This window comes from Dermacentor albipictus, chromosome 5, assembly GCF_038994185.2.
Source record: "Dermacentor albipictus isolate Rhodes 1998 colony chromosome 5, USDA_Dalb.pri_finalv2, whole genome shotgun sequence".
In the NCBI taxonomy this organism is placed as follows: Eukaryota; Metazoa; Arthropoda; class Arachnida; order Ixodida; family Ixodidae; genus Dermacentor; species Dermacentor albipictus.
The window spans coordinates 106020719-106032533 of NC_091825.1; positions in this window are offsets into that span (position 1 = coordinate 106020719).

The following is an 11815-nucleotide window of genomic DNA, read 5'->3' on the forward strand; positions in this document are numbered from 1 at the left end:
ACTTCACCCGTCAGCGCAGTCGAGGGCCCGCACAGGTGCACGCGTCTTTTTCTTCTCTTTTCATTAGACACCATTTTTCGTATGTCGAGAAAGACTGCTCTATGCATTTGAGTTGTACTGCGTTACGCTAATTTGTACATTCTGCCAAGTCTCATTGTAGTATATTGCTCTGCTTATACTGTATTGCATCCATTCGCCATTTTCGTTGTCACGGTTATTTTCTGCTCTGTCATATGCGTGTTCACTTTTTTGGCAGTGCATCGCTTGAACTGGACACGCTTCCTTTTTTAATGAAGGTGTTGTCATTCTTTTATGGACTGTGAACTTCGTTTTCATAAACGCTGCCTTGTCAGGTTTAGAGTTATACACGCTAAAGAAAAAAAAATGGCTGTGGCTTAGGTAAGGTTAAGCCCAGGATGCGAAGCATACTAGCCTTTATTTTAGTTGTTGAACCACTGTTTAGCCTGGTGAACTGCTGTTGCTTGGCTATATTTGGTTCGGCTAGACGAAGAAACAACTCATGCATTACTTCTTCGCCTTCAAGAGTGGAACGCGACAGCGTTCCCGTCGACCCGCCAAGGGGTGTAAGACAATGGGCTACAGGGCAGCGACTACGCGCCCCGCATTGGACGCGGTGAGCGTCGAGCAAAGCAGCGTTCGGCGCGGCAACGAAATGTGCGCCTGAGCAAGAGACGCACGCCTTAGAAACAGCGCGTTTCTAAGGCAACACCGCATTCACTAGAGGCGCTTTTGTACCGCTTTGAAGCGTTGTACTCGTGGCTCAGTGGTAGCGTCTCCGTCCCACACTCCGGAGACCCTGGTTCGATTCCCACCCAGCCCGTCTTGCAAGAGTTGAGCCAAAGCCACTTCTCCTCTGTCGTGACGTCACGGTGTCACGTGATTTCATGGTCACCGCCGCGCCTGAGGAGCTGGGTTGAGCCCTCGTAATATGCTTCGCATAATTCTCCTCTGTCGTGACGTCACGGTGTCACGTGATTTCATGGTCACCGCCGCGCCTGAGGAGCTGGGTTGAGCCCTCGTAATATGCTTCGCATAAAAAAATGCTGCTTACTAACTTAACAAGCATGGTGTCACGTGCAGCCAGGCAAACGTGAACACATCCCACTCGATGACCGCGAACGCTCGCTGTCAAAAACGCCGGCGTGAGGAAAAGCGGAAGCATCAGCGAGCGCAATGTCGAATGCCTGCCTGTCGCTTCAACTAAGCGGCGAGAACACAGCGCGCACGGAGGTAACGGGCCTCGGTGCGCCTATGCTCTGTACACATCGCAGATCGCTCTCAAAATAGCGGCCGCGCGGCCGCGCCATACACAGCCGCCACCGGAGTAGAAGGCTCCCCTCCCCGCCTCCCGGTGCCTTGCGCGTGACGGAAGACGACGCGCTTCCTCCCCGCCTTCCTTCCTTGCGCGCACGATATCGAGCTACCGTCCTCGGCTCAGCCTCGCACCCACAGCATACGGTGCGAGGCCACCATGTGATCGCGCTTGGACTTTATACTGAACATCAATAATAACCGATTCGATTACGACTACATTATTTAAAGAAGTAATTGCAGAGACCAATTTCTGCCCCGCAATATGCAACTGCACTATTGCTAAGAAAAGTAATTTATTACATATTACGCCACATTCAACGTTTAATACGCCTTTCTGCAGCTCTTACAACGATGTTATTCTTCACTGAACGGTTCCTTCAGAGAGAGAAAAAAAAATCGGTGATCAACGTTCTGCGTTATTTCTTTAGGGGTGTGAAAACATCAGCAGTGACACTTAAAGCGACATGCGCATCCACGGGATTGTATGCGTTACGCAACCGAAGGATTTATGCGGTAGTTACAGTGTTACACAGCCCATGACGCAGTCTCGTGGGCTCTGTTGCAAACTCTATCGGAGCACGTTGAGAACCAGTCGAATGTATCGTATGATAATGCACCGTACGGGGTTGTAGAAAGATTCACTCCACTGCATTCTAATACCTCTGCCACGCGGGCAAACTAAAGTGTATTTTGACCAAGTGCACTTCAGCGCGCTTGGCGGTGTGCTGCTGCAGGAGAAAGAAAAGTGTTCTTTCAAAATGGTGGTGATGGCGATCGACAGCCAGAAGGCGAAACATGTATTTGTTCACTTAAATATGCGTGCACAGAAATAGTTTGTTATTGTTATGAGCATGATTTACAATCAACTTATGTGCACGTCAAGTCATTCATTGCAACCTCAATAACAAGATTAATTATCACGAGCCAAGACAAGACAAGATTTGACCAGCTAGTACCAGTCCAAACGACGCGTTCTGCCAAACAAGTGCGCGGTCATGACCCGGCGCGGACATAAACAGTGCAAGAGCGAGAGTAGTTGTTTTGCTGTTTTATTTTTTTTGCAGTGTGGCACAATTTATTACCTTGCACCGTTATCAATTAAAACTACGTTGTTAAAAGCTACTCCTATATTACTTTACTCGTTTTTGCTCATTGCTAAAAAGGCTGCACATTTCGTCGCCGCGAAGTGTGCAGCCTCGTTCATTCAGCGTTCAGTGTCATTCGCCACAGCCTGCGAATGACACTAGCGTCGAAGAAAGTGCGCTCAAGTTTGCCCGCGTGACAAGGGTATAACGACAAGTCACCAGCTGCACAGCTCGGCACTCCCACATTTGCAAGAGGGAAAGCATTCACACGTGCTGTTCGCTGTGAAGCTTGGTGTGCCATTTTAGTTCGATGTGGTATACAGACGGATCGTTTAAAAGATGAAAAAAAAAAACCACGCAGATCCCAAGCACCGGAGGAAGCACTGTTATGCGAAGCATATTGCAGTTGGCTGGCTATCCAGCATCATTTGGACTTCTTCGAAGAGTTGCCGGATGGGCCAAAGCGTTCGCGTAAAGCGAGCAGTTGTGTGTGTGACGAGAGTCTGTGTGCGTCAACAGAATGCCAACGATGACGATGGTTTCACGGCAGTTAACGAATTTTAACAGATTCTTAGTACTGTAAAGAGAAAGCAGTGAGACATTTTGCTTGCATTAGTTACAGAGCACTGCGGATTTTTTAAATGCGAAAGCAATAAATGGCTCACGCGGCGGAAAATCCAGCATTGTTGGCGTGACCAAACGATCGTCGAAAAGGGCTACGAACCCTCGACCTTTGGTGGGAGTCGAAGCCGCGACCTTTGTTGTTAAGATGAAGTTAATTAAGGCACAGGTAATGAGGATAGAGTTAAGTAAGGCACTCGAACTCAGACCTTCGGTGGGAGTCGAGCCCACGACCATTGGTATTAAGGCGACGTTAATTAGGGCACAGTGAATTAAGGAAGAGTTAAGGCCCTCGAGCCCGTCACCTTTGTTAGGAGTTGAACCCTCGACCTTGCGTTGTGGCACAATGTCTAAGCATTGCCCGGTGGTCGCAATGCTTTCGCATTCATCCACGTAGACAAGGAACTGGCTCTCTAATTTTCTTTTTGTTCGGTATAAAATTATGCAGATCTCACGTACTGTGGCAATCGAAGTTAGGCGAAGCATATTGTAGTTAGCTGGCTATGGCGTCAACCCTGCGGTAGTTTGCGCCTACCAGCTCTTTTCACTTGTGGACTTTGGACATGCTGAAGGTGAGAACGAGCGCGGGCTTGCCTAGTTGTTCTATCACTGTCAACACATTCCTCTTCCTTTGTGCCCCGTGGAACCTTAGCAGTGCGCCATCCTCGAGCTGCTCAAGTAAACCCCCTAGGAAAGCAAAGTGTGATTTGACGCACTTTATGACGAAGCTGCGGCAGAGCTTTCTGTTAGAGTCAAAAGCCGATCCGAGCCGCTGTAATGACGCTGCCATGGCGGAGTTCGGCGCTGCGTGGTCGTACTCGGGCACCATGTCCAGCACGAAAGAGAAGGCCTCGATGCTTGATCAAGCGGCCTGGCAAGGACAAGAAGTGCCGGGAGAGTACGGCGCGAGCGTGGGGAAGAACGAGAAGGATTCACCGCTATATTATCAGTTAATCCACCGTCTATGAAGCCATACGCCTCTCAAAACCTATTTAATGCCGAAATTAATAGATCTGGGTTACCTGAACTCAGAATATTGACTACGACAGTGAGAAAAGTACGTTTGTTAATAATTGCAGGCGCACTCAGCTTTGTTCCCCCACATGCCCTTGTGAATTGGAGACCGTAGAAAAGATTAGGACGGAAATTCCCCACTGACGAATCGTCATATGCTGTATATCATTCTTTGTAATCATTACTTTGGAGCCTTTACTGCACCCATGAAATCAAGACTGCCGTATTTTAAGAGATAATCAACTGCTAAAGACACCATGCGCGCTATGACGATCTCCCCACTAAACTCACTTTTACTCCCAATCCTGTGTTTGGTAAATAAGAGAAATGTTGCTGTAGTGCTTTTTTTCTCGCATAGTTTGCCCACCGACACACTAACCTTCTTTCCAACGCGTCCTCTTCAGAAGCATCTCCCCGTATTTACAGGTGCAGTAGTAGTAGTTTTTTATGGTTGCTTGTGTTCCCTGTGCGCACAAGCGCTCCCCTGCGTTATAATTGTGCCCCAGTAAAAGGCAAAAAAAAAAAACGCTTGACGCGTCTCAACGCGCTCACTTGCCCGCGGCGATAAAAAATTCATAAATGCCTATTGTCTATGCATGCGCCCATGGCGTGATGGTTTCAATATGGGGCATCTGTACTTGAGGTCGTGTGTACGAATCCCGCCGTCGGGTAACCTTAGTGGTTTTTATCTAATTATTTATGAAATAGTACTGTGTTTAAAACGATGAGTTTACAAAGTCCCGGATTCGTTTGAAGCCAGAAGGACGAACTTTAGGCAGATATATGTACTAACCCATAGGGTTTCCTACAACTTAGTAACAATCACACCCATGCCGGCTGAACCATAGAGTTATTGTATGAAACTCTATGGGCTGAGCCACCCCGCTTGCAGCTCCTGCAGATACTAGCGCCAGAGCTCCCTCTATATAGTTACAATTGTATGAACCACTATGCTTAGGGCGTTATGCGTTGGGCGGATGTGTGTCAGCTCCTGCACCGGCTTCCTGGCAAAATATCGCGTCGGAGTTTTGCGGGCCCGCAAGTAGGTGGCAGTGAGCGTACAGAAGTTCGCGCGTTCACAAATTCAAGCCTAGTAGATGTCGCTAGAAGTTTTGGGGGACACGAAACCGGAGGGACTGAACATAATGTAGCAGAAAATTACCCTGGGCGCCTAGCCATTCACCTAATTTGGAAAACGTAACCACTAAGTCAGCACCGTGCCTCACCAGTTCTGGACTTGCTGAGCCCCACGATATCCCAGATGACATCAAATCTCCGAAAAGCTTGCTACTCCAGTTCATTGGATCGCCGTCACATGTTAAGCATTGCCAACTTAAATTTCCAGTGACAGGTTTCCGGGCCACGATCTCCTCTTGGTCCGGACAGAAATTCAGAGCATCTTCGGTTACGCAGAAAGCACCGACCGGCGCATTCATTAAATGCTGCGCAGCTGAGGAACCGAGGCCAGGGGTTGTTAGTTGCAAGATTTATGAGGAAGGCTGCGGCCACATACCGGCACCAGGTATAGGGGCAAGTTCCTGTTTTGGCGAGGGAAGTGCCTTTTTTGGAGTTCGTCTTAAGCCAGGAAGAACGTCTGTCGCTGCATTGCGCAGTCGCGCAAAAGGAGAACAATTCCCTAAAGTGATTAATCGCGGGGGCGCTAGAACCTAGAGTTATTCCATTCTGACTTTATTCCAATCTGACTTTAAATTTACGTAACCACTGAAGCAAGCACGGGTGGTGACCCGCAAGGTTAACGGTTGAACAGCCTAATCAAATGCTCTCCACGTTTATGGGAGGTGAAATTTCTGTGGTTTCAAAGGGGTTAGCGCTGTCTACCGTCGTAGCTCTTCCTTATTTAATAGGCTGACGAGAAGCGAAAAGCGCGCAGGAGAGGAGTGGGTTTCGGTGGTGCCGAGCTAGCGCCGTAAATGTAGATAACCGGGTGAGGAAAGTGGAGCCGCCCTCTCCGATTGGTCCGCTTCCCCTTGCTTAGCTTGCGGTGGCTCGTCGACATTAGCGGCGACGTGCAGCGGTGCGTTAAAAATGCCGCTAGAACGAGTGCTCAGGGAGGAATGTTTGGCACAGCGGCGTCCTATACGCGCCAAAAGGGCTCGGCAACATCATACTGCCGCGCAAAATCTTCATCATGTGCGAATGAATCAATCTGCGCCGGCAGAAGAAATCAGCGCCACTGGAACGATCAGTGGACAGCCATGTTTTATTCCTTTCGGAACGAAAACAACCACTCCCCTCCCCCCTCACCCCTGCTGTTCCAAGAAAGTACAGTGATGGGCATAATAATGCAACGCTAGTGTGTAGACTACACTCCTACGTGGTGTGTTTCTGCGGATGTTGCGCCCGAAAACATTTTCGTCAATTGCGAAAGGCTAACAAGCATAGTAGTAAGTGACATTCATAGGAAGGAAACTGAAGAGAAAAAAAGTACGCGCAGCATCTCTTGCAGGAATGATCCAAATGATGCATAAGCATTGGCTGCTAACACTCGCTGTTTCGTCATCGTATGCTGCCGTGTTTGGTATAATTGTGAGAAACACCACGAAAGAATCGTGAAACGGAGAAGTGCAGTTGCTGTGCCGAAATTTTAACTGAGACCATCGTGTGACGACGAAGAAGAGGCGAGTGGTAGCGATGTTTTCACTCATGTTATCCATAACTCCTAGAGCACGTGAAAGTGGGATTAAATGACGAGGGATATTTTGTAAATTAAGCAAATATATGCAAGATTTGTTATGTACACTGCCTCTTGTTTGGTTCTTGTTGCGTTTTTTCTTTATCTTGAAATTCGATTCGATAATGATACATTTGGATGATGCTGTTGCTTCATGGAAGATGATCACTAGCTGATTCGTGTTGTAGTAGGTGACGTAAATGAACAGTACCACACTTGGTAGAAGTCGTATGTAGACGTGGTCGATGACGCTGCCTCCTCTCGACGCGAACCATTATCAACCGTGATAAACCGTACTGCGGTGCAGCTGCATATGACGCGGACGCGTGGGCCCCATCTTAAAAGCGATGTTCGATGAGGACAGAGTGCGCCGAGTGCTGATAGCTTCGTGTGGTGCTGTACCTTCACTGCGCTGGGGAGGGGTAAGGGGGAGGAGGCCTCCCCAGTAGCGGCAAAGCCGACCGCCCGAATAAAGCTAACATGCATGAACGCGCGTGGACGCGCGCATGTATTAGACAGACGGGCGGACAGACGGACGGACGGACAGACGGACAAGAAGACGCAAGGCCAAGCTCATTTTCATTTAGCTCGCCCTTTCTTCGCGACAGCAGTACATGAAAACGATCCTGCTCATCAAACGAAATGGATCAGCCAGCAACAGATTCTTAGTGAAGCGTTCTAGAAGTTAATTTATGAGGAACGCTTTCAGCATGTAATATGACAGCTCGTTTTTCATAACATGCGACTCGGCATCTTCTAATACCAGTGATGAACTGGAGACAACCTCCAGATGGCTTGCTTTTCCCCACCTCGTAATGTTCTGCGGTGAAGCATCCAAGTAATGTAGAAGGTATAGGTACCGTTATTGCCTGCTCTATGGTTCCACGTGTCAGTGGGTTTATGTTATGGAGGTCATATGCTATATATAGAGGTCACCAGGTGAAATATAGGTCATCACGGTGTTAACGGCCACCTTCGTTGTTGTGTGCCTCTTACTACGCGGGGATATGTGTGCAGACCGTGCACATATATTTTCATTTTTTTCTTCGTCAAGGAATGCTTTTATGCAAGGCTGGTTTATTTGTTCTGGCTAGGCAATAGTACAGTTTACTTAAGCATTTTTTATTTATTTGAATACCCAGTGTGTAAGACATTTCACAGCGGAGATGTAAACCATAAGACGCGATGACAGGTGTCTTTTTTTACTTTTGGCAAATTCGCCAGTTCATCCGCTCTGATTGGTTCACGGGGCTGCTATGGCCTTTCTCATTGGCTGAGAACTACAACATGGTGGAGTTTGACTCTGCGAGCCTTGTTGAGAACCTGTGTGTGTGGGTAGTGAAGAAGCTCCCTTGTGGGAACCGAAGCGTCTTTTAAAAAAAATGTTCACTAAAATTTTTTATTGGTCGATGTTTCCTTTTTTTCGTCATGCCACTTCCCGACCAGACGGGATTCCGTCAAACCCTGGATTTCCACCAATATAAAGTGTCTTTTCAGATCATCCAGTTCTTTAAGCTTCTTGAGATAGTAACTGTTTATGGAAAGGTTTTCAGCAAGATCTTCGGCGTCGACGTAAACGTTACAACAGACAAATTTATGTGCCTTAGTAACGCCCACTCAATGCAAACATGCGTTTTGATCGAGCGGCCGTGCTTCAGTTGTCGCTTTGTACGAGCAATACATATGGTGCCCTCGGACTCGCGATGTAATATGTACTTTCACTATTCAAAAATTATAATGTGACTTCTCGACGAAATTGCCCAATGAAGATTTTTGTTATTTTTCGAGTAAAGGTTTCTTAGGGTGTCTCTAACAGATACACAAAATATGCGGCCCAATATAAAGTAGATTTCAGATTTTATTCTAGTGGAATATCCGCAAAAATAATAATAAACAAAGGAAGGAAAGTAAAAAAAGAACGACAAGCAGTGTCGTGTGTTACATATGCAGCGCTGGCGTCTGTACAGCTTTTCTTTTAGCTGCACCAAATTTTAAAAAATTGCCTGTACATGGCAGAAGGCACAATTCTAACCCTTGATCTAAATTGCTCGATGAGGCGGCCATTACATCTACGAGAAATCAAAACGCTTATCTGTATGATTAACACAATTACGCTTATTACCGTTCTAAAGAATATCTTACGTCACATATTTTAACCTACGAATTGCAGCAAGCGTGTTCGCAAGGCGCATCCATTTAGAAATAATTTTAAGGACTGCACTAATTTCGAGAGAATAATTTTGAAACTGTCCGACGAGATGCATTGGTGTTCCAGTTACTTTTGTGCTTCAACGCATGAAACAGGGTTTCATTAAAACAAGTAACTGGAGCGCGAACGCATTTCGTCCGACACTTCGAAAATTTTTATCTCGAAAGTGGTGCAGTCCCGAGAATTCGTTCCAAGTGGATACATCGCCTTGCGAACTCACCGGGTATAACTCGTAGATTGAAAATGGGCCATGAGGTAAATAATTAAATAAGTTGGTTAGCGTAGCTGTTAATTATTCAGTTATGAATTTGGTTTTTCGTAGAAGTAATGCCCACCCCCTCGAGTAATTTACATCAGGAGTTAGAATTGTGCTACCATAGGGAATTAAACAAAAATTCGGTGCAGCTAAAAAAATGAAACCCTCTATTTAGTTGGTTGAGTTCGTGGTATCCCAACGAACGTTACGGTTCTTTCTTAATAAAATGAGTCCGTTTTAGTTTCTCACCAACCTCGTAGCGAGTAATGCGGTATACCAAATTGTAAGCGCCGATAGAAATGTACGAGCGTGTGTCCATTAAATGTTTACAGTACGAATCATGCATTTTATGTTTCCCGTTCCAGCCTCCAGACAAAAAGCATTCAAAGGAGAAGCTACCGATTTCTGGCCAACAGGTGAGATGAAGTCGGCACGTGCTACAGTATCGTCTGTTAAAGGCTCTTTGAATGATTGGTTAGGGGTTCGGTGCCCTTTCGCGAGTACAACTCTTCACTCACAAAAAGACCATACAGAGTTCTTGTTAGTAGACCGTTCTTCTTTCTTTTCAAACAATTTCATCCTCCAAGCATGAGAGCAAAGCTTTGATATAGGGACGGTTGTCTTTGTCTTTCTTAGAAGGGGGAAAAAAAAGCTCAAGTTAAGCTCCACGATATGACTATGATGAGGCAGGCCGTATTAGGTGACTAGATTAGTTTTGACCATCTGGGGATCTTTAACGTGCACTCGATGGACGACTCACAGCATGCGCAACGCCGCAGACGCTAGGCCACCATGGCGGGTAGGGAGGCGGTGAAGGGCTGCTGTGTTCCTGTAGTAACTCTAAAACATAATTTACGACCAATTTTATTACTTTCATTCAGCAAGTTCTTCCCTTCAGTGCGTAGAAGACGATGAATCCCAATTTCGAGACGATGGCTGCAGTGCCCATTCTCGTTTATTTGCTGCTTTAGTTGCGAAATTGATTGTTTATCTATCGACTTTCAACGCGACAGGGCTCCGTGTCACAAAGAGTCCGGTGACGGCGTCTTGCGTTGGACGCGTTTGGCGAAAAATCATTTCGAACCACAGCCACGCAGGCACTCCGCGTGGTGCAAAGGCGTTACAGAACTAATTGAATTACTCAAAGTAAAATACGTCAGAGAAATCGCACAGTACAACCTAAACACGACCTACAGGCATGTTAGCGTATGATTGTAATTTGAATATATCAGAAAACATAATCCTGTTACGCGGAAGCTCAAACATAACCCACTTTTCCAGCGTTTCTACCATTCAACAGAGCGGCGCGGCCCGCCCGGTTCATTGAAACAACAACATCAAGATGGCGCTCGACTCCCCGCATCCGTAAAGCCCCTTAAACTTTACGCATCCGCGGCCCGCGCAAGAGGCCGCGTATCTATCAGAAAGTTCGCCTGCTCTCCCCTTCGTGCATCGCATTCGCTGCCAGCGTTTCCCGTTAAACATTACGGTTAGATAGTTGGGTAGTTCCCGGGAAGCGTGGTAAGCAGTCCGAGATCTTTGAATGTTATCGCGTTCCACTCTTAAAGGCGAAGCTTAATCGTCTTTCAAATTTTCAACAGGGTCCCAGAGGCGCCGCAGTTCACACAGATCGCGATCATGTTTTCACTTCTGCAATACGTTACTAAGTTCATCGTAAGTGACTGATGACAGGTGCTGGATATTATTCTCACTGAACACTGTTTCTAGCAGATTGCTTATCTCGCGAAGTTTCCCCTACAGAGCTGGTACTAAAAACAACCTCTTGTTAATTTTTAATCTGCGCTTCTACGCCACTGGGCTAGCTCTTTTCTACAGTTTAGAATTTCTTGTAAATTGTTCTTTGAGTGTCTTTTATCGACTTGTAAGCCCGCTCAAAAGCGCCACTACACTGACCGAGATGAAAGGAATATCCAAACTGAATGCAAGTGCAAATATCCTCTTTCTGCGCAAACGCTGCGTCGCAGGACGAACAGTGCGCAAAATATAGCAATCATAGGTTCATCAGCAACAGCAGTGGCGATGGTGAAAGACATAGACAAGCAATGGAAACGATTAGCACCATCCAAAGACCCTGCGTGATGGTGTGGCAGCTTTGGCACTGCGCTGCTAGGCCCGACGTAGTGGGATATAATGGCGAATGCACCGGTCGCATTTCCGTCGCACCGAAATGCAAAAGTGCCCGTGCGTTGGGTGCCCGTCAAAGAACCCCAAGTGTTCAGAATTGTTCAGCTTTTTCATGCTTTCTTTTCGAGCCTTTGCATATTTAGGCGTTAAACATTCGCGAACACCGCCTATGTGGAGAGAATGTGATTTCAGTGAGCTCTAACGAAAAGCTTGCCCAATGTGTCATAGTCTTTGGTGTGAATATGTAACGTGAATAATTGCTGTTGCTGTCGGTGCTCTTCACCGCAGTTTGCAGATCGCAACCGGGACACTATACATCACAGGATCCGACGACATGTTTTCACTGTGGCCTTGTCAGCGCTGTCCCAAGTTTATACCTCCTCATGCGGGAGCTCTGTACTCGGTTAAAGTGAAGCTTCTCACCCTCCTCGGAACATAAATTTGTCACTTTAGCTTGA